The following is a 22,581-nucleotide window of genomic DNA, read 5'->3' as shown; positions in this document are numbered from 1 at the left end:
CCCGGCTGGTGCACTCAATTAATTGACGACAAAATTTGTGCTGGCTAGCTGAGTACCTGGTTAAGGACACTCTGACTATAGAGACTGATTGCCCATTCGTACTCGATCAGGGACACACTGACTGTAGAGTGCGGGTGCCCGTCACCTACTTGATAAAGTGTCTTTTTGCAGTCAGAACCGACTACCTTCGTTCTTCCCGGCCGAGTGCCTGATGGGGGTATCTATCGCATGATATACAAACTTGTGTTCGATTTCATTTGTTTGTTCATTTTGATTGAGTACGTTTGTTTTGTGCCTAAAAAAGAATTTCAAAAGTATTCATTTATGTTATCATTCTCGCATGGCTCTTATTTTCGTGTGTATATAAAATTTCCATTATTTAATGTCATATATAGTAAAAAAATGCGTAGAAGATATGTAATAAGAGATTATTAAAAAATCACTTCTACTTTTTACAAAAGTCTAAAAAGTAGTATAACAAGATAAAATTTCTTTATTTTGGTCTGTTTTTTTTTTTTTTTCATTTTTGTATTTTTATCTTCCTGCACTCTTGATGATAAGACATTCTTCTCTATTTTCTTTTGTCACACCTTTTGATAATAACTTGTCACTGATCTTTGGCTTAATATGATTTTATCTATTTAAATATTTTACTGTAAAACTTGATTATGTTGATCATACATCTGTAGTCATTTGAATAATACGATGGTAATTCTCCTAAATTTCTTGATAGGACAGGTTTATCTTTACAATATTTTGATAGTCTGTTGATTTGGAGAAATTTTGATAATACGCCACTATGAAGTATAAGTAATTCAGTGGTTTAAAAAAAGAAGTACCAGTGGTCTAGTGGTAGAATAGAACCCTGCCACGGTATGGACCCGGGTTCGATTCCCGGCTGGTGCAATTCAATTAATTGACGACTCCCGACGACAAAAGTTGTGCTGGCTAGCTGAGTACCTGGTTAAGGAAGAGTCCGGGTGCCCGTCACCTACAGTCAGAACCGCCTCCCTTCGTTCTTCCAGGCCGAGTGCCTGATGGGTGTATCTATCGCATGACATACAAACTTGTGTTCGATTTCATTTGTTTGTTCATTTTGATTGAGTACGTTTGTTCTTATTTTCGTGTGTATATAAAATTTCCATTATTTAATGTCATATATAGTAAAAAAATGCGTAGAAGATATGTAATAAGAGATTATTAAAAAATCACTTCTACTTTTTACAAAAGTCTAAAAAGTAGTATAACAAGATAAAATTTCTTTATTTTGGTCTGTTTTTTTTTTTTTTTTTCATTTTTGTATTTTTATCTTCCTGCACTCTTGATGATAAGACATTCTTCTCTATTTTCTTTTGTCACACCTTTTGATAATAACTTGTCACTGATCTTTGGCTTAATATGATTTTATCTATTTAAATATTTTACTGTAAAACTTGATTATGTTGATCATACATCTGTAGTCATTTGAATAATACGATGGTAATTCTCCTAAATTTCTTGATAGGACAGGTTTATCTTTACAATATTTTGATACTTTGTTCATTTGGAGAAATTTTGATAATACGCCACTATGAAGTATAAGTAATTCAGTGGTTCAAAAAAAGAAGTACCAGTGGTCTAGTGGTAGAATAAAACCCTGCCACGGTACGGACTCGGGTTCGATTCTCTGCTGGGGCATTCAATTAATTGACGACTCCCGGCTGGTGCACTCAATTAATTGACAACAAAAGTTGTGCTGGCTAGCTGAGTACCTGGTTAAGGAAGAGTCCGGGTGCCCGTCACCTACAGTCAGAACCGCCTCCCTTCGTTGTTCCAGGCCGAGTGCTTGATGGGGGTATCTATCGCATGATATACAAACTTGTGTTCGATTTCATTTGTTTGTTCATTTTGATTGAGTACTTTTGTTTTGTGCCTAAAAAAGAATTTCAAAAGTATTCATTTATGTTATCATTCTCGCATGGCTCTTATTTTGGTGTGTATATAAAATTTCCATTATTTAATGTCATATATAGTAAAAAAATGCGTAGAAGATATGTCATAAGAGATTATTAAAAAATCACTTCTACTTTTTACAAAAGTCTAAAAAGTAGTATAACAAGATAAAATTTCTTTATTTTGGTCTGTTTTTTTTTTTTTTTTCATTTTTGCATTTTTATCTTCTTGCACTCTTGATGATAAGACATTCTTCTCTATTTTCTTTTGTCACACCTTTTGATAATAACTTATCACTGATCTTTGGCTTAATATGATTTTATCTATTTAAATATTTTACTGTAAAAGTTGATTATGTTGATCATTCATCTGAACTCATTTGAAAAATACGATGGTAATTCTCCTAAATTTCTTGATAGGACAGGTTTATCTTGACAATATTTTGATAGTCTATTGATTTAGAGAACTTATGATAATACGACACTACGAAGTATAAGTAATTCAGTGGTTCAAAAAAAGAAGCACCAGTGGACTAGTGGTAGAATAGTACCCTGCCACGGTACAGACCCGGGTTCGATTCTCGGCTAGTGCATTCAATTAATTGACGACTCCCGGCCGGTGCACTCAATTAATTGACGAGAAAAGTTGTGCTGGCTAGCTGAGTACCTGGTTAAGGACACTCTCTCTATAGAGACTGATTGCCCATTCGTATTCGATCAGGGACACACTGAATGTAGAGTCCGGGTGCCCGTCACCCACTTGATAAGTGTCTTTTTGCAGTCAGAACCGACTACCTTCGTTCTTTTTGCAGTCAGAACCGACTACCTTCGTTCTTCCAGGCCGAGTGCCAGATGGGGGTATCTATTGATATACAAACTTGTGTTCGATTTCATTTGTTTGTTCATTTTGATTGAGTACGTTTGTTTTGTGCCTAAAAAAGAATTTCAAAAGTATTCATTTATGTTATCATTCTCGCATGGCTCTTATTTTCGTGTGTATATAAAATTTCCATTATTTAATGTCATATATAGTAAAAAATGCGTAGAAGATATGTAATAAGAGATTATTAAAAAATCACTTCTACTTTTTACAAAAGTCTAAAACGTAGTATAACAAGATAAAATTTCTTTATTTTGGTCTGTTTTTTTTTTTTTTTTTCATTTTTGTATTTTTATCTTCCTGCACTCTTGATGATAAGACATTCTTCTCTATTTTCTTTTGTCACACCTTTTGATAATAACTTGTCACTGATCTTTGGCTTAATATGATTTTATCTATTTAAATATTTTACTGTAAAACTTGATTATGTTGATCATACATCTGTAGTCATTTGAATAATACGATGGTAATTCTCCTAAATTTCTTGATAGGACAGGTTTATCTTTACAATATTTTGATACTCTGTTGATTTGGAGAAATTTTGATAATACGCCACTACGAAGTATAAGTAATTCAGTGGTTCAAAAAAAGAAGCACCAGTGGACTAGTGGTAGAATAGTACCCTGCCACGGTACAGACCCGTGTTCGATTCCCGGCTAGTGCATTCAATTAATTGACGACTCCCGGCCGGTGCACTCAATTAATTGACGACAAAAGTTGTGCTGGCTAGCTGAGTACCTGGTTAAGGACACTCTCTCTATAGAGACTGATTGCCCATTCGTAATCGATCAGGGACACACTGAATGTAGAGTCCGGGTGCCCGTCACCTACTTGATAAGTGTCTGTTTGCAGTCTGAACCGACTACCTTCGTTCTTCCAGGCCGAGTGCCAGATGGGGGTATCTATTGATATACAAACTTGTGTTCGATTTCATTTGTTTGTTCATTTTGATTGAGTACGTTTGTTTTGTGCCTAAAAAAGAATTTCAAAAGTATTCATTTATGTTATCATTCTCGCATGGCTCTTATTTTCGTGTGTATATAAAATTTCCATTATTTAATGTCATATATAGTAAAAAAATGCGTAGAAGATATGTCATAAGAGATTATTAAAAAATCACTTCTACTTTTTACAGAAGTCTAAAAAGTAGTATAACAAGATAAAATTTCTTTATTTTGGTCTGTTTTTTTTTTTTTTTTCATTTTTGCATTTTTATATTCTTGCACTCTTGATGATAAGACATTCTTCTCTATTTTCTTTTGTCACACCCTTTGATAATAACTTGTCACTGATCTTTGGCTTAATATGATTTTATCTGTTTAAATATTTTACTGTAAAACTTGATTATGTTGATCATTCATCTGTAGTCATTTGAATAATACGATGGTAATTCTCCTAAATTTCTTGATAGGACAGGTTTATCTTGACAATATTTTAATAGTCTGTTGATTTAGAGAACTTTTGATAATACGCCACTACGAAGTATAAGTAATTCAGTGGTTCAAAAAAAGAAGCACCAGTGGTCTAGTGGTAAAATAGTACCCTGCCACGGTACAAACCTGGGTTCGATTCCTGGCTGGTGCATTCAATTAATTGACGACTCCCGGCTGATGCACTCAATTAATTGACGCCAATAGTTGTGCTGGCTAGCTGAGTACCTGGTTAAGGACACTCTAACTATAGAGACTGATTGCCCAGTCGTACTCAATCAGGGACACACTGACTGTAGAGTCCGGGTGCGTGTCACCTACTTGATAAAGTGTCTTTTCGCAGTTATCGCACGATATAAAAACTTGTGTTGTCTTTTCGCAGTCAGAACCGACTACCTTCGTTCTTCCAGCCGAGTGCCTGATGGGGGTATCTATCGCATGATATAAAAACTTGTGTTCGATTTCATTTGTTTGTTCATTTTGATTGAGTACGTTTGTTTTGTGCCTAAAAAAGAATTTCAAAAGTATTCATTTATGTTATCATTCTCGCATTGCTCTTATTTTGGTGTGTATATAAAATTTCCATTATTTAATGTCATATATAGTAAAAAAATGCGTAGAAGATATGTCATAAGAGATTATTAAAAAATCACTTCTACTTTTTACAGAAGTCTAAAAAGTAGTATAACAAGATAAAATTTCTTTATTTTGGTCTGTTTTTTTTTTTTTTTTCATTTTTGCATTTTTATATTCTTGCACTCTTGATGATAAGACATTCTTCTCTATTTTCTTTTGTCACACCCTTTGATAATAACTTGTCACTGATCTTTGGCATAATATGATTTTATCTATTTAAATATTTTACTGTAAAACTAGATTATGTTGATCATTCATCTGTAGTCATTTGAATAATACGATGGTAATTCTCCTAAATTTCTTGATAGGACATGTTTATCTTGACTATATTTTGATAGTCTGTTGATTTAGAGAACTTTTGATAATACGCCACTACGAGGTATAAGTAATTCAGTGGTTCAAAAAAAGAAGCACCAGTGGTCTAGTGGTAGAATAGTACCCTGCCACGGTACAGACCCGGGTTAGAATACCGGCTGGTGCATTCAATTAATTGACGACTCCCGGCTGGTGCACTCAATTAATTGACGACAAAATTTGTGCTGGCTAGCTGAGTACCTGGTTAAGGACACTCTGACTATAGAGACTGATTGCCCATTCGTACTCGATCAGGGACACACTGACTGTAGAGTGCGGGTGCCCGTCACCTACTTGATAAAGTGTCTTTTTGCAGTCAGAACCGACTACCTTCGTTCTTCCCGGCCGAGTGCCTGATGGGGGTATCTATCGCATGATATACAAACTTGTGTTCGATTTCATTTGTTTGTTCATTTTGATTGAGTACGTTTGTTTTGTGCCTAAAAAAGAATTTCAAAAGTATTCATTTATGTTATCATTCTCGCATGGCTCTTATTTTCGTGTGTATATAAAATTTCCATTATTTAATGTCATATATAGTAAAAAAATGCGTAGAAGATATGTAATAAGAGATTATTAAAAAATCACTTCTACTTTTTACAAAAGTCTAAAAAGTAGTATAACAAGATAAAATTTCTTTATTTTGGTCTGTTTTTTTTTTTTTTTCATTTTTGTATTTTTATCTTCCTGCACTCTTGATGATAAGACATTCTTCTCTATTTTCTTTTGTCACACCTTTTGATAATAACTTGTCACTGATCTTTGGCTTAATATGATTTTATCTATTTAAATATTTTACAGTAAAACTTGATTATGTTGATCATACATCTGTAGTCATTTGAATAATACGATGGTAATTCTCCTAAATTTCTTGATAGGACAGGTTTATCTTTACAATATTTTGATAGTCTGTTGATTTGGAGAAATTTTGATAATACGCCACTATGAAGTATAAGTAATTCAGTGGTTCAAAAAAAGAAGTACCAGTGGTCTAGTGGTAGAATAGAACCCTGCCACGGTACGGACCCGGGTTCGATTCTCTGCTGGTGCATTCAATTAATTGACGACTCCCGGCTGATGCACTCAATTAATTGACGACAAAAGTTGTGCTGGCTAGCTGAGTACCTGGTTAAGGAAGAGTCCGGGTGCCCGTCACCTACAGTCAGAACCGCCTCCCTTCGTTCTTCCAGGCCGAGTGCCTGATGGGGGTATCTATCGCATGATATACAAACTTGTGTTCGATTTCATTTGTTTGTTCATTTTGATTGAGTACGTTTGTTTTGTGCCTAAAAAAGAATTTCAAAAGTATTCATTTATGTTATCATTCTCGCATGGCTCTTATTTTCGTGTGTATATAAAATTTCCATTATTTAATGTCATATATAGTAAAAAAATGCGTAGAAGATATGTAATAAGAGATTATTAAAAAATCACTTCTACTTTTTACAAAAGTCTAAAAAGTAGTATAACAAGATAAAATTTCTTTATTTTGGTCTGTTTTTTTTTTTTTTTTCATTTTGTATTTTTATCTTCCTGCACTCTTGATGATAAGACATTCTTCTCTATTTTCTTTTGTCACACCTTTTGATAATAACTTGTCACTGATCTTTGGCTTAATATGATTTTATCTATTTAAATATTTTACTTTAAAACTTGATTATGTTGATCATACATCTGTAGTCATTTGAATAATACGATGGTAATTCTCCTAAATTTCTTGATAGGACAGGTTTATCTTTACAATATTTTGATACTCTGTTGATTTGGAGAAATTTTGATAATACGCCACTACGAAGTATAAGTAATTCAGTGGTTCAAAAAAAGAAGCACCAGTGGACTAGTGGTAGAATAGTACCCTGCCACGGTACAGACCCGTGTTCGATTCCCGGCTAATGCATTCAATTAATTGACGACTCCCGGCCGGTGCACTCAATTAATTGACGACAAAAGTTGTGCTGGCTAGCTGAGTACCTGGTTAAGGACACTCTCTCTATAGAGACTGATTGCCCATTCGTACTCGATCAGGGACACACTGAATGTAGTGTCCGGGTGCCCGTCACCTACTTGATAAAGTGTCTTTTTGCAGTCAGAACCGACTACCTTCGTTCTTCCAGGACGAGTGCCTGATGGGGGTATCTATCGCATGATATACAAACTTGTGTTCGATTTCATTTGTTTGTTCATTTTGATTGAGTACGTTTGTTTTGTGCCTAAAAAAGAATTTCAAAAGTATTCATTTATGTTATCATTCTCGCATGGCTCTTATTTTCGTGTGTATATAAAATTTCCATTATTTAATGTCATATATAGTAAAAAAATGCGTAGAGGATATGTAATAAGAGATTATTAAAAAATCACTTCTACTTTTTACAAAAGTCTAAAAAGTAGTATAACAAGATAAAATTTCTTTATTTTGGTCTGTTTTTTTTTTTTTTTTTCATTTTTGCATTTTTATCTTCCTGCACTCCTGATGATAAGACATTCTTCTCTATTTTCTTTTGTCACACCTTTTGATAATAACTTGTCACTGATCTTTGGCTTAATATGATTTTATCTATTTAAATATGTTACTGTAAAACTTGATTATGTTGATCATTCATCTGTAGTCATTTGAATAATACGATGGTAGTTCTCCTAAATTTCTTGATAGGACAGGTTTATCTTGACAATATTTTGATAGTCTGTTGATATAGAGAACTTTTGATAATACGCCACTACGAGGTATAAGTAATTCAATGGTTCAAAAAAAGAAGCACCAGTGGTCTAGTGGTAGAATAGTACCCTGCCACGGTACAGACCCGGGTTCGATTCCCGGCTGGTGCACTCAATTAATTGACGACAAAAGTTGTGCTGGCTAGCTGAGTACCTGGTTGTGCTGGCTAGCTGAGTACCTGGTTAAGGACACTCTGACTATAGAGACTGATTGCCCATTCGTACTCGATCAGGGACACACTGACTGTAGAGTGCGGGTGCCCGTTACCTACTTGATAAAGTATCTTTTGCAGTCAGAACCGACTACCTTCGTTCTTCCCGGCCGAGTGCCTGATGGGGTATCTATCGCATGATATACAAACTTCTGTTCGATTCCACGGTACAGACCCGGGTTCGATTCCCGGCTGGTGCACTCAATTAATTGACGACAAAAGTTGTGCTGGCTAGCTGAGTACCTGGTTGTGCTGGCTAGCTGAGTACCTGGTTAAGGACACTCTGACTATAGAGACTGATTGCCCATTCGTACTCGATCAGGGACACACTGACTGTAGAGTGCGGGTGCCCGTTACCTACTTGATAAAGTATCTTTTTGCAGTAAGAACCGACTACCTTCGTTCTCCCGGCCGAGTGCCTGATGGGGTATCTATCGCATGATATACAAACTTGTGTTCGATTTCATTTTGATTGAGTACGTTTGTTTTGTGCCTAAAAAAGAATTTCAAAAGTATTGATTTATGTTATCATTCTCGCATGGCTCTTATTTTGGTGTGTGTATAAAATTTCCATTATTTAATGTCATGTATAGTAAAAAAATGCGTAGAAGATATGTCATAAGAGATTATTAAAAAATCACTTCTACTTTTTACAAAAGTCTAAAAAGTAGTATAACAAGATAAAATTTCTTTATTTTGGTCTGTTTTTTTTTTTTTTTCATTTTTGTATTTTTATCTTCCTGCACTCTTGATGATAAGACATTCTTCTCTATTTTCTTTTGTCACACCTTTTGATAATAACTTGTCACTGATCTTTGGCTTAATATGATTTTATCTATTTAAATATTTTACTGTAAAACTTGATTATGTTGATCATACATCTGTAGTCATTTGAATAATACGATGGTAATTCTCCTAAATTTCTTGATAGGACAGGTTTATCTTTACAATATTTTGATAGTCTGTTGATTTGGAGAAATTTTGATAATACGCCACTATGAAGTATAAGTAATTCAGTGGTTCAAAAAAAGAAGTACCAGTGGTCTAGTGGTAGAATAGAACCCTGCCACGGTACGGACCCGGGTTCGATTCTCTGCTGGTGCATTCAATTAATTGACGACTCCCGGCTGGTGCACTCAATTAATTGACGACAAAAGTTGTGCTGGCTAGCTGAGTACCTGGTTAAGGAAAGTCGGAGAGTCCGGGTGCCCGTCACCTACAGTCAGAACCGCCTCCCTTCGTTCTTCCAGGCCGAGTGCCTGATGGGGGTATCTATCGCATGATATACAAACTTGTGTTCGATTTCATTTTGATTGAGTACGTTTGTTTTGTGCCTAAAAAAGAATTTCAAAAGTATTGATTTATGTTATCATTCTCGCATGGCTCTTATTTTGGTGTGTGTATAAAATTTCCATTATTTAATGTCATGTATAGTAAAAAAATGCGTAGAAGATATGTCATAAGAGATTATTAAAAAATCACTTCTACTTTTTACAAAAGTCTAAAAAGTAGTATAACAAGATAAAATTTCTTTATTTTGGTCTGTTTTTTTTTTTTTTTCATTTTTGTATTTTTATCTTCCTGCACTCTTGATGATAAGACATTCTTCTCTATTTTCTTTTGTCACACCTTTTGATAATAACTTGTCACTGATCTTTGGCTTAATATGATTTTATCTATTTAAATATTTTACTGTAAAACTTGATTATGTTGATCATACATCTGTAGTCATTTGAATAATACGATGGTAATTCTCCTAAATTTCTTGATAGGACAGGTTTATCTTTACAATATTTTGATAGTCTGTTGATTTGGAGAAATTTTGATAATACGCCACTATGAAGTATAAGTAATTCAGTGGTTCAAAAAAAGAAGTACCAGTGGTCTAGTGGTAGAATAGAACCCTGCCACGGTACGGACCCGGGTTCAATTCTCTGCTGGTGCATTCAATTAATTGACGACTCCCGGCTGGTGCACTCAATTAATTGACGACAAAAGTTGTGCTGGCTAGCTGAGTACCTGGTTAAGGAAGAGTCCGGGTGCCCGTGCACCTACAGTCAGAACTGCCTCCCTTCGTTCTTCCAGGCCGAGTGCCTGATGGGGGTATCTATCGCATGATATACAAACTTGTGTTCGATTTCATTTTGATTGAGTACGTTTGTTTTGTGCCTAAAAAAGAATTTCAAAAGTATTCATTTATGTTATCATTCTCGCATGGCTCTTATTTTCGTGTGTATATAAAATTTCCATTATTTAATGTCATATATAGTAAAAAAATGCGTAGAAGATATGTAATAAGAGATTATTAAAAAATCACTTCTACTTTTTACAAAGTCTAAAAAGTAGTATAACAAGATAAAATTTCTTTATTTTGGTCTGTTTTTTTTTTTTTTTTCATTTTTGTATTTTATCTTCCTGCACTCTTGATGATAAGACATTCTTCTCTATTTTCTTTTGTCACACCTTTTGATAATAACTTGTCACTGATCTTTGGCTTAATATGATTTATCTATTTAAATATTTTACTGTAAAACTTGATTATGTTGATCATACATCTGTAGTCATTTGAATAATACGATGGTAATTCTCCTAAATTTCTTGATAGGACAGGTTTATCTTTACAATATTTTGATAGTCTGTTGATTTGGAGAAATTTTGATAATACGCCACTATGAAGTATAAGTAATTCAGTGGTTCAAAAAAAGAAGTACCAGTGGTCTAGTGGTAGAATAGAACCCTGCCACGGTACGGACCCGGGTTCGATTCTCTGGCTGGTGCATTCAATTAATTGACGACTCCCGGCTGGTGCACTCAATTAATTGACGACAAAAGTTGTGCTGGCTAGCTGAGTACCTGGTTAAGGAAGAGTCCGGGTGCCCGTCACCTACAGTCAGAACCGCCTCCCTTCGTTCTTCCAGGCCGAGTGCCTGATGGGGGTATCTATCGCATGATATACAAACTTGTGTTCGATTTCATTTGTTTGTTCATTTTGATTGAGTACGTTTGTTTTGTGCCTAAAAAAGAATTTCAAAAGTATTCATTTATGTTATCATTCTCGCATGGCTCTTATTTTCGTGTGTATATAAAATTCCATTATTTAATGTCATATATAGTAAAAAAATGCGTAGAAGATATGTAATAAGAGATTATTAAAAAATCACTTCTACTTTTTACAAAAGTCTAAAAAGTAGTATAACAAGATAAAATTTCTTTATTTTGGTCTGTTTTTTTTTTTTTTTTTTCATTTTTGTATTTTATCTTCCTGCACTCTTGATGATAAGACATTCTTCTCTATTTTCTTTTGTCACACCTTTTGATAATAACTTGTCACTGATCTTTGGCTTAATATGATTTTATCTATTTAAATATTTACTGTAAAACTTGATTATGTTGATCATACATCTGTAGTCATTTGAATAATACGATGGTAATTCTCCTAAATTCTTGATAGGACAGGTTTATCTTTACAATATTTGATAGTCTGTTGATTTGGAGAAATTTTGATATACGCCACTATGAAGTATAAGTAATTCAGTGGTTCAAAAAAGAAGTACCAGTGGTCTAGTGGTAGAATAGAACCCTGCCACGGTACGGACCCGGGTTCGAATTCTCTGCTGGTGCATTCAATTAATTGACGACTCCCGACTGGTGCACTCAATTAATTGACGACAAAAGTGTGCTGGCTAGCTGAGTACCTGGTTAAGGAAGAGTCCGGGTGCTCGTCACCTACAGTCAGAACGCCTCCCTTCGTTCTTCCAGGCCGAGTGCCTGATGGGGTATCTATCGCATGATATACAAACTTGTGTTCGATTTCATTGTTTGTTCATTTTGATTGAGTACGTTTGTTTTGTGCCTAAAAAAGAATTTCAAAAGTATTCATTTATGTTATCATTCTCGCATGGCTCTTATTTTGGTGTGTATATAAAATTTCCATTATTTAATGTCATATATAGTAAAAAAAGTGCGTAGAAGATATGTCATAAGAGATTATTAAAAAATCCACTTCTACTTTTTACAAAAGTCTAAAAGTAGTATAACAAGATAAAATGTCTTTATTTTGGTCAGTTTTTTTTTTTTTTTCATTTTTGCATTTTTATCTTCCTGCACTCTTGATGATAAGACATTCTTCTCTATTTTCTTTTGTCACACCTTTTGATAATAACTTGTCACTGATCTTTGGCTTAATATGATTTTATATATTTAAATATTTTACTGTAAAACTTGATTATGTTGATCATTCATCTGTAGTCATTTGAATAATACGATGGTAATTCTCCTAAATTTCTTGATAGGACAGGTTTATCTTTACAATATTTTGATAGTCTGTTGATTTGAGAAATTTTGATAATACGCCACTACGAAGTATAAGTAATTCAGTGGTTCAAAAAAAGAAGCACCAGTGGTCTAGTGGTAGAATAGTACCCTGCCACGGTACGGACCCGGGTTCGATTCTCGGCTGGTGCATTCAATTAATTGACGACTCCCGGCTGGTGCACTCAATTAATTGACGACAAAAGTTGTGCTGGCTAGCTGAGTACCTGGTTAACAGTCCGCCCGTCACCTACAGTCAGGTCCCTTCGTTCTTCCAGGCCGAGTGCCTGATGGGGTATCTATCGCATGATATAAACTTGTGTTCGATTTCATTTGTTTGTTCATTTTGATTGAGTACGTTTGTTTTGTGCCTAAAAAAGAATTTCAAAAGTATTCATTTATGTTATCATTCTCGCATGGCTCTTATTTTGTGTGTATATAAAATTTCATTATTTAATGTCATATATAGTAAAAAAAATGCGTAGAAGATATGTCATAAGAGATTATTAAAAATCACTTCTACTTTTTACAAAAGTCTAAAAAGTAGTATAACAAGATAAAATTTCTTTATTTTGGTCTGTTTTTTTTTTTTTTTCATTTTTGTTTTTTATCTTCTGCACTCTTGATGATAAGACATTCTTCTCTATTTTCTTTTGTCACACCTTTTGATAATAACTTGTCACTGATCTTTGGCTTAATATGATTTTATCTATTTAAATATTTTACTGTAAAACTTGATTATGTTGATCATTCATCTGTAGTCATTTGAATAATACGATGGTAATTCTCCTAAATTTCTTGATAGGACAGGTTTATCTTGACAATATTTTGATAGTCTGTTGATTTAGAGAACTTTTGATAATACGCCACTACGAAGTATAAGTAATTCAGTGGTTCAAAAAAAAGAAGCACCAGTGGTCTAGTGGTAGAATAGTACCTGCCACGGTACGACCCCGATTCTCTGCTGTGCATTCAATTAATTGACGACTCCCGGCTGGTGCACTCAATTAATTGACGACAAAAGTTGTGCTGGCTAGCTGAGTACCTGGTTAAGGAGATCTGCTCACCTACAGTCAGAACCGCCTCCCTTCGTTCTTCCAGGCCGAGTGCCTGATGGGGTATCTATCGCATGATATACAAACTTGTGTTCGATTTCATTTGTTTGTTCATTTTGATTGAGTACGTTTGTTTTGTGCCTAAAAAAGAATTTCAAAAGTATTCATTTATGTTATCATTCTCGCATGGCTCTTATTTTGGTGTGTGTATAAAATTTCCATTATTTAATGTCATATATAGTAAAAAAATGCGTAGAAGATATGTCATAAGAGATTATTAAAAAATCACTTCTACTTTTTACAAAAGTCTAAAAAGTAGTATAACAAGATAAATTTCTTTATTTTGGTCTGTTTTTTTTTTTTTCATTTTTGCATTTTTATCTTCTGCACTCTTGATGATAAGACATTCTTCTCTATTTTCTTTTGTCACACCTTTTGATAATAACTTGTCACTGATCTTTGGCTTAATATGATTTTATCTATTTAAATATTTTACTGTAAAACTTGATTATGTTGATCATTCATCTGTAGTCATTTGAATAATACGATGGTAATTCTCCTAAATTTCTTGATAGGACAGGTTTATCTTGACAATATTTTGATAGTCTATTGATTTAGAGAACTTTGATAATACGCCACTACGAAGTATAAGTAATTCAGTGGTTCAAAAAAAAGCACCAGTGGTCTAGTGGTAGAATAGTACCCTGCCACGGTACAGACCCGGGTTTGATTCTCGGCTGCTGGATTATAGAGACTGATTGCCCATTCGTACTCGATCAGGAACACTGACTGTAGAGTTGGGTGCCCGTCACCTACTTGATAAGTGTCTTTTTGCAGTCAGAACCGACTACCTTCGTTCTTCCAGGCGAGTGCCTGATGGGGGCATGATATACAAACTTGTTTCGATTTCATTTGTTTGTTCATTTTGATTGAGTACGTTTGTTTTGTGCCTAAAAAAGAATTTCAAAAGTATTCATTTATGTTATCATTCTCGCATGGCTCTTATTTTGGTGTGTATATAAAATTTCCATTATTTAATGTCATATATAGTAAAAAAAATGCGTAGAAGATATGTCATAAGAGATTATTAAAAAATCACTTCTACTTTTTACAAAAGTCTAAAAAGTAGTATAACAAGATAAAATTTCTTTATTTTGGTCTGTTTTTTTTTTTTTTCATTTTTGCATTTTTATCTTCTGCACTCTTGATGATAAGACATTCTTCTCTATTTTCTTTTGTCACACCTTTTGATAATAACTTGTCACTGATCTTTGGCTTAATATGATTTTATCTATTTAAATATTTTACTGTAAAACTTGATTATGTTGATCATTCATCTGTAGTCATTTGAATAATACGATGGTAATTCTCCTAAATTTCTTGATAGGACAGGTTTATCTTGACAATATTTTGATAGTCTGTTGATTTAGAGAACTTTTGATAATACGCCACTACGAAGTATAAGTAATTCAGTGGTTCAAAAAAAGAAGCACCAGTGGTCTAGTGGTAGAATAGTACCTGCCACGGTACAGACCCGGGTTCGATTCCCGGCTGGTGCACTTAATTAATTGACGACAAAAGTTGTGCTGGCTAGCTGAGTACCTGGTTAAGGACACTCTGACTATAGAGACTGATTGATTGCCCATTCGTACTCGATCAGGGACACACTGACTGTAGAGTGCGGGTGCCCGTCACCTACTTGATAAAGTGTCTTTTTGCAGTCAGAACCGACTACTTCGTTCTTCCGGTGCCTGATGGGGTATCTATCGCATGATACAAACTTGTGTTCGATTTCATTTGTTTGTTCATTTTGATTGAGTACGTTTGTTTTGTGCCTAAAAAAGAATTTCAAAAGTATTCATTTATGTTATCATTCTCGCATGGCTCTTATTTTGGTGTGTATATAAAATTTCCATTATTTAATGTCATATATAGTAAAAAAATGCGTAGAAGATATGTCATAAGAGATTATTAAAAAATCACTTCTACTTTTTACAAAAGTCTAAAAAGTAGTATAACATAAAATTTCTTTATTTTGGTCTGTTTTTTTTTTTTTTTCATTTTTGCATTTTTATCTTCTGCACTCTTGATGATAAGACATTCTTCTCTATTTTCTTTTGTCACACCTTTTGATAATAACTTGTCACTGATCTTTGGCTTAATATGATTTTATCTATTTAAATATTTTACTGTAAAACTTGATTATGTTGATCATTCATCTGTAGTCATTTGAATAATACGATGGTAATTCTCCTAAATTTCTTGATAGGACAGGTTTATCTTGACAATATTTTGATAGTCTGTTGATTTAGAGAACTTTTGATAATACGCCACTACGAAGTATAAGTAATTCAGTGGTTCAAAAAAAGAAGCACCAGTGGTCTAGTGGTAGAATAGTACCCTGCCACGGTACAGACCCGGGTTCGATTCCCGGCTGGTGCACTCAATTAATTGACGACAAAAGTTGTGCTGGCTAGCTGAGTACCTGGTTAAGGACACTCTGACTATAGAGACTGATTGCCATTGTACTCGATCAGGGACACATTGACTGTAGAGTCCGGGTGCCCGTCACTACTTGATAAAGTGTCTTTTTGCAGTCAGAACCGACTACCTTCGTTCTTCCAGGCGAGTGCCTGATGGGGGTATCTATCGCATGATATACAAACTTGTGTTCGATTTCATTTGTTTGTTCATTTTGATTGAGTACGTTTGTTTTGTGCCTAAAAAAGAATTTCAAAAGTATTCATTTATGTTATCATTCTCGCATGGCTCTTATTTTGGTGTGTATATAAAATTTCCATTATTTAATGTCATATATAGTAAAAAAATGCGTAGAAGATATGTCATAAGAGATTATTAAAAAATCACTTCTACTTTTACAAAAGTCTAAAAAGTAGTTTTTTTTTTTTTCATTTTTGCATTTTTATCTTCTGCACTCTTGATGATAAGACATTCTTCTCTATTTTCTTTTGTCACACCTTTTGATAATAACTTGTCACTGATCTTTGGCTTAATATGATTTTATCTATTTAAATATTTTACTGTAAAACTTGATTATGTTGATCATTCATCTGTAGTCATTTGAATAATACGATGGTAATTCTCCTAAATTTCTTGATAGGACAGGTTTATCTTGACAATATTTTGATAGTCTGTTGATTTAGAGAACTTTTGATAATACGCCACTACGAAGTATAAGTAATTCAGTGGTTCAAAAAAAGAAGCACCAGTGGTCTAGTGGTAGAATAGTACCCTGCCACGGTACAGACCCGGGTTCAATTCCCGTTGGTGCACTCAATTAATTGACGACAAAAGTTGTGCTGGCTAGCTGAGTACCTGGTTAAGGACACTCTGACTATAGAGACTGATTGCCCATTCGTACTCGATCAGGGACACATTGACTGTAGAGTCCGGGTGCCCGTCACCTACTTGATAAAGTGTCTTTTTGCAGTCAGAACCGACTACCTTCGTTCTTCCAGGCCGAGTGCCTGATGGGGGTATCTATCGCATGATATACAAACTTGTGTTCGATTTCATTTGTTTGTTCATTTTGATTGAGTACGTTTGTTTTTTGCCTAAAAAAGAATTTCAAAAGTATTCATTTATGTTATCATTCTCGCATGGCTCTTATTTTGGTGTGTATATAAAATTTCCATTATTTAATGTCATATATAGTAAAAAAATGCGTAGAAGATATGTCATAAGAGATTATTAAAAATCACTTCTACTTTTTACAAAAGTCTAAAAAGTAGTATAACAAGATAAAATTCTTTATTTTGGTCTGTTTTTTTTTTTTTTCATTTTTGCATTTTTATCTTCTGCACTCTTGATGATAAGACATTCTTCTCTATTTTCTTTTGTCACACCTTTTGATAATAACTTGTCACTGATCTTTGGCTTAATATGATTTTATCTATTTAAATATTTTACTGTAAAACTTGATTATGTTGATCATTCATCTGTAGTCATTTGAATAATACGATGGTAATTCTCCAAATTTCTTGATAGGACAGGTTTATCTTGACAATATTTTGATAGTCTGTTGATTTAGAGAACTTTTGATAATACGCCACTACGAAGTATAAGTAATTCAGTGGTTCAAAAAAAGAAGCACCAGTGGTCTAGTGGTAGAATAGTACCCTGCCACGGTACAGACCCGGGTTCGATTCCCGGCTGGTGCACTTAATTAATTGACGACAAAAGTTGTGGCTAGCTGAGTACCTGGTTAAGGACACTCTGACTATAGAGACTGATTGCCCATTTGTACGATCAGGGACTGTAGAGTCCGGTGCCCGTCACCTACTTGATAAAGTGTCTTTTTGCAGTCAGAACCGACTACCTTCGTTCTTCCAGGCCGAGTGCCTGATGGGGGTATCTATCGCATGATATACAAACTTGTGTTCGATTTCATTTGTTTGTTCATTTTGATTGAGTACGTTTGTTTTGTGCCTAAAAAAGAATTTCAAAAGTATTCATTTATGTTATCATTCTCGCATGGCTCTTATTTTGGTGTGTATATAAAATTTCCATTATTTAATGTCATATATAGTAAAAAAATGCGTAGAAGATATGTCATAAGAGATTATTAAAAAATCACTTCTACTTTTTACAAAAGTCTAAAAAGTAGTATAACAAGATAAAATTTTTTATTTTGGTCTGTTTTTTTTTTTTTTTTCATTTTGCATTTTTATCTTCCTGCACTCTTGATGATAAGACATTCTTCTCTATTTTCTTTTGTCACACCTTTTGATAATAACTTGTCACTGATCTTTGGCTTAATATGATTTTATCTATTTAAATATTTTACTGTAAAACTTGATTATGTTGATCATTCATCTGTAGTCATTTGAATAATACGATGGTAGTTCTCCTAAATTTCTTGATAGGACAGGTTTATCTTGACAATATTTTGATAGTCTGTTGATTTAGAGAACTTTTGGTAATACGCCACTACGAAGTATAAGTATTTCAGTGGTTCAAAAAAGAAGCACCAGGGTCTAGTGGTAGAATAGTACCCTGCCACGGTACAGACCCGGGTTCGATTCCCGTTGGTGCACTCAATTAATTGACGACAAAAGTTGTGCTGGCTAGCTGAGTACCTGGTTAAGGACACTCTGACTTTAGAGACTGATTGCCCATTGTACTCGATCAGGGACACACTGACTGTAGAGTCCGGGTGCCCGTACCTACTTGATAAAGTGTCTTTTTGCAGTCAGAACCGACTACCTTCGTTCTTCCAGGCCGAGTGCCTGATGGGGGTATCTATCGCATGATAACAAACTTGTGTTCGATTTCATTTGTTTGTTCATTTTGATTGAGTACGTTTGTTTTGTGCCTAAAAAAGAATTTCAAAAGTATTCATTTATGTTATCATTCTCGCATGGCTCTTATTTTGGTGTGTATATAAAATTTCATTATTTAATGTCATATATAGTAAAAAAAAATGCGTAGAAGATATGTCATAAGAGATTATTAAAAAATCACTTCTACTTTTTACAAAAGTCTAAAAGTAGTATAACAAGATAAAATTCTTTATTTTGGTCTGTTTTTTTTTTTTTCATTTTTGCATTTTTATCTTCCTGCACTCTTGATGATAAGACATTCTTCTCTATTTTCTTTTGTCACACCTTTTGATAATAACTTGTCACTGATCTTTGGCTTAATATGATTTTATCTATTTAAATATTTTACTGTAAAACTTGATTATGTTGATCATTCATCTGTAGTCATTTGAATAATACGATGGTAATTCTCCCAAATTTCTTGATAGGACAGGTTTATCTTGACAATATTTTGATAGTCTGTTGATTTAGAGAACTTTTGATAATACCACTACGAAGTATAAGTAATTCAGTGTTCAAAAAAAGAAGCACCTGGTCTAGTGTAGAATAGTACCCTGCCACGGTACAGACCCGGGTTCGATTCCCGGCTGGTGCACTCAATTAATTGACGACAAAAGTTGTGCTGCCTAGCTGAGTACCTGGTTAAGGACACTCTGACTATAGAGACTGATTGCCCATTTGTACTCGATCAGGGACACATTGACTGTAGAGTCCGGGTGCCCGTCACCTACTTGATAAAGTGTCTTTTTGCAGTCGAACCGACTACCTTCGTTCTTCCAGGCGAGTGCCTGATGGGGGTATCTATCGCATGATATACAAACTTGTGTTCGATTTCATTTGTTTGTTCATTTTGATTGAGTACGTTTGTTTGTGCCTAAAAAAGAATTTCAAAAGTATTCATTTATGTTATCATTCTCGCATGGCTCTTATTTTGGTGTGTATATAAAATTTCCATTATTTAATGTCATATATAGTAAAAAAATGCGTAGAAGATATGTCATAAGAGATTATTAAAAAATCACTTCTACTTTTTACAAAAGTCTAAAAAGTAGTTTTTTTTTTTTTCATTTTTGCATTTTTATCTTCCTGCACTCTTGATGATAAGACATTCTTCTCTATTTTCTTTTGTCACACCTTTTGATAATAACTTGTCACTGATCTTTGGTTTAATATGATTTTATCTATTTAAATATTTTACTGTAAAACTTGATTATGTTGATCATTCATCTGTAGTCATTTGAATAATACGATGGTAATTCTCCTAAATTTCTTGATAGGACAGGTTTATCTTGACAATATTTTGATAGTCTGTTGATTTAGAGACTTTTGGTAATACGCCACTACGAAGTATAAGTAATTCAGTGGTTCAAAAAAGAAGCACCAGGGGTCAAGTGGTAGAATAGTACCCTGCCACGGTACAGACCCGGTTCAATTCCCAGTTGGTGCACTCAATTAATTGACGTCAAATTGTGCTGCTAGCTGAGTACCTGGTTAAGGACACTCTGACTATAGAGACTGATTGCCCATTCGTACTCGATCAGGCACATTGACTGTAGAGTGGGTGCCCGACACCTACTTGATAAAGTGTCTTTTTGCAGTCAGAACCGACTACCTTGTTCTTCCAGGCCGAGTGCCTGATGGGGGTATCTATCGCATGATATACAAACTTGTGTTCGATTTCATTTGTTTGTTCATTTTGATTGAGTACGTTTGTTTTTTTAAAAAGAATTTCAAAAGTATTCATTTATGTTATCATTCTCGCATGGCTCTTATTTTGGTGTGTATATAAAATTTCCATTATTTAATGTCATATATAGTAAAAAAATGCGTAGAAGATATGTCATAAGAGATTATTAAAAAATCACTTCTACTTTTTACAAAAGTCTAAAAAGTAGTATAACAAGATAAAATTTTTATTTTGGTCTGTTTTTTTTTTTTTTTCATTTTTGCATTTTTATCTTCCTGCACTCTTGATGATAAGACATTCTTCTCTATTTTCTTTTGTCACACCTTTTGATAATAACTTGTCACTGATCTTTGGCTTAATATGATTTTATCTATTTAAATATTTTACTGTAAAACTTGATTATGTTGATCATTCATCTGTAGTCATTTGAATAATACGATGTAATTCTCCCAAATTTCTTTATAGGACAGGTTTATCTTGACAATATTTTGATAGTCTGTTGATTTAGAGAACATTTGATAATACCACTACGAAGTATAAGTAATTCAGTGGTTCAAAAAAGAAGCACCAGTGGTCTAGTGGTAGAATAGTACCCTGCCACGGTACAGACCCGGGTTCGATTCCCGGCTGGTGCACTTAATTATTGACGACAAAAGTTGGGCTGGCTAGCTGAGTACCTGGTTAAGGACACTCTGACTATAGAGACTGATTGCCCATTTGTAACCGATCAGGGACTGTAGAGTCCGGTGCCCGTCACTTACTTGATAAAGTGTCTTTTTGCAGCAGAACCGACTACCTTCGTTCTTCCAGGCCGAGTGCCTGATGGGGGTATCTATCGCATGATATACAAACTTGTGTTCGATTTCATTTGTTTGTTCATTTTGATTGAGTACGTTTGTTTTGTGCCTAAAAAAGAATTTCAAAAGTATTCATTTATGTTATCATTCTCGCATGGCTCTTATTTTGGTGTGTATATAAAATTTCCATTATTTAATGTCATATATAGTAAAAAAATGCGTAGAAGATATGTCATAAGAGATTATTAAAAATCACTTCTACTTTTTTACAAAAGTCTAAAAAGTAGTATAACAAGATAAAATTAATTTATTTTGGTCTGTTTTTTTTTTTTTTTTCATTTTGCATTTTTATCTTCTGCACTCTCGATGATAAGACATTCTTCTCTATTTTCTTTTGTCACACTTTTGATAATAACTTGTCACTGATCTTTGGCTTAATATGATTTTATCTATTTAAATATTTTACTGTAAAACTTGATTATGTTGATCATTCATCTGTAGTCATTTGAATAATACGATGGTAGTTCTCCTAAATTTCTTGATAGGACAGGTTTATCTTGACAATATTTTGATAGTCTGTTGATTTAGAGTACTTTTGGTAATACGCCACTACGAAGTATAAGTATTTCAGTGGTTCAAAAAAGAAGCACCAGGGGTCAAGTGGTAGAATAGTACCTGCCACGGTACAGACCCGGGTTCAATTCCCAGTTGGTGCACTCAATTAATTGACGACAAAAGTTGTGCTGGCTAGCTGAGTACCTGGTTAAGGACACTCTGACTTAGAGACTGATTGCCCATTTGTACTCGATCAGGACACACTGACTGTAGAGTCCGGGTGCCCGTCACCTACTTGATAAAGTGTCTTTTTGCAGTCGAACCAACTACCTTCGTTCTTCCAGGCCGAGTGCCTGATGGGGGTATCTATCGCATGATATACAAACTTGTGTTCGATTTCATTTTTTGTTCATTTTGATTGAGTACGTTTGTTTTGTGCCTAAAAAAGAATTTCAAAAGTATTCATTTATGTTATCATTCTCGCATGGCTCTTATTTTGGTGTGTATATAAAATTTCGATTATTTAATGTCATATATAGTAAAAAAAATGCGTAGACGATATGTCATAAGAGATTATTAAAAAATCACTTCTACTTTTTACTGGAGCGCGCTAGAAGCTTGGGGCATAGCTTAGAAGTAGATAGTTTCCCTTTCGGCATGCGTGCCATGTCTATGAGTT

The 22,581-nt window shown here is 34.1% G+C and overlaps 7 non-coding genes across 7 annotated transcripts; all 7 read left to right on the top strand.

Annotated features, from left to right (window-relative positions):
• The first annotated feature begins 835 nt into the window (after positions 1-835).
• Positions 836-906, top strand: TRNAG-GCC. Its single transcript has one exon. It is a non-coding gene; the product is annotated as a tRNA-Gly (tRNA).
• A 4,381-nt stretch (positions 907-5,287) lies between these two features.
• Positions 5,288-5,358, top strand: TRNAG-GCC. Its single transcript has one exon. It is a non-coding gene; the product is annotated as a tRNA-Gly (tRNA).
• Positions 5,359-7,983: 2,625 nt separating this feature from the next.
• TRNAG-GCC lies at positions 7,984-8,054 on the top strand. Its single transcript has one exon. It is a non-coding gene; the product is annotated as a tRNA-Gly (tRNA).
• Positions 8,055-12,548: 4,494 nt separating this feature from the next.
• On the top strand, positions 12,549-12,619 carry TRNAG-GCC. Its single transcript has one exon. It is a non-coding gene; the product is annotated as a tRNA-Gly (tRNA).
• Positions 12,620-15,892: 3,273 nt separating this feature from the next.
• Positions 15,893-15,963, top strand: TRNAG-GCC. Its single transcript has one exon. It is a non-coding gene; the product is annotated as a tRNA-Gly (tRNA).
• Positions 15,964-17,631: 1,668 nt separating this feature from the next.
• TRNAG-GCC lies at positions 17,632-17,702 on the top strand. The gene has a single exon. It is a non-coding gene; the product is annotated as a tRNA-Gly (tRNA).
• A 3,412-nt stretch (positions 17,703-21,114) lies between these two features.
• On the top strand, positions 21,115-21,185 carry TRNAG-GCC. Its single transcript has one exon. It is a non-coding gene; the product is annotated as a tRNA-Gly (tRNA).
• Positions 21,186-22,581: the final 1,396 nt, after the last annotated feature.

The sequence above is a fragment of the Ipomoea nil genome, unplaced genomic scaffold, assembly GCF_001879475.1.
Source record: "Ipomoea nil cultivar Tokyo-kokei standard unplaced genomic scaffold, Asagao_1.1 scaffold0788, whole genome shotgun sequence".
Lineage (NCBI taxonomy): Eukaryota > Viridiplantae > Streptophyta > Magnoliopsida > Solanales > Convolvulaceae > Ipomoea > Ipomoea nil.
Note: the sequence above shows the minus strand (reverse complement) of the source record. Positions and strands in the feature narration are given on the sequence as shown.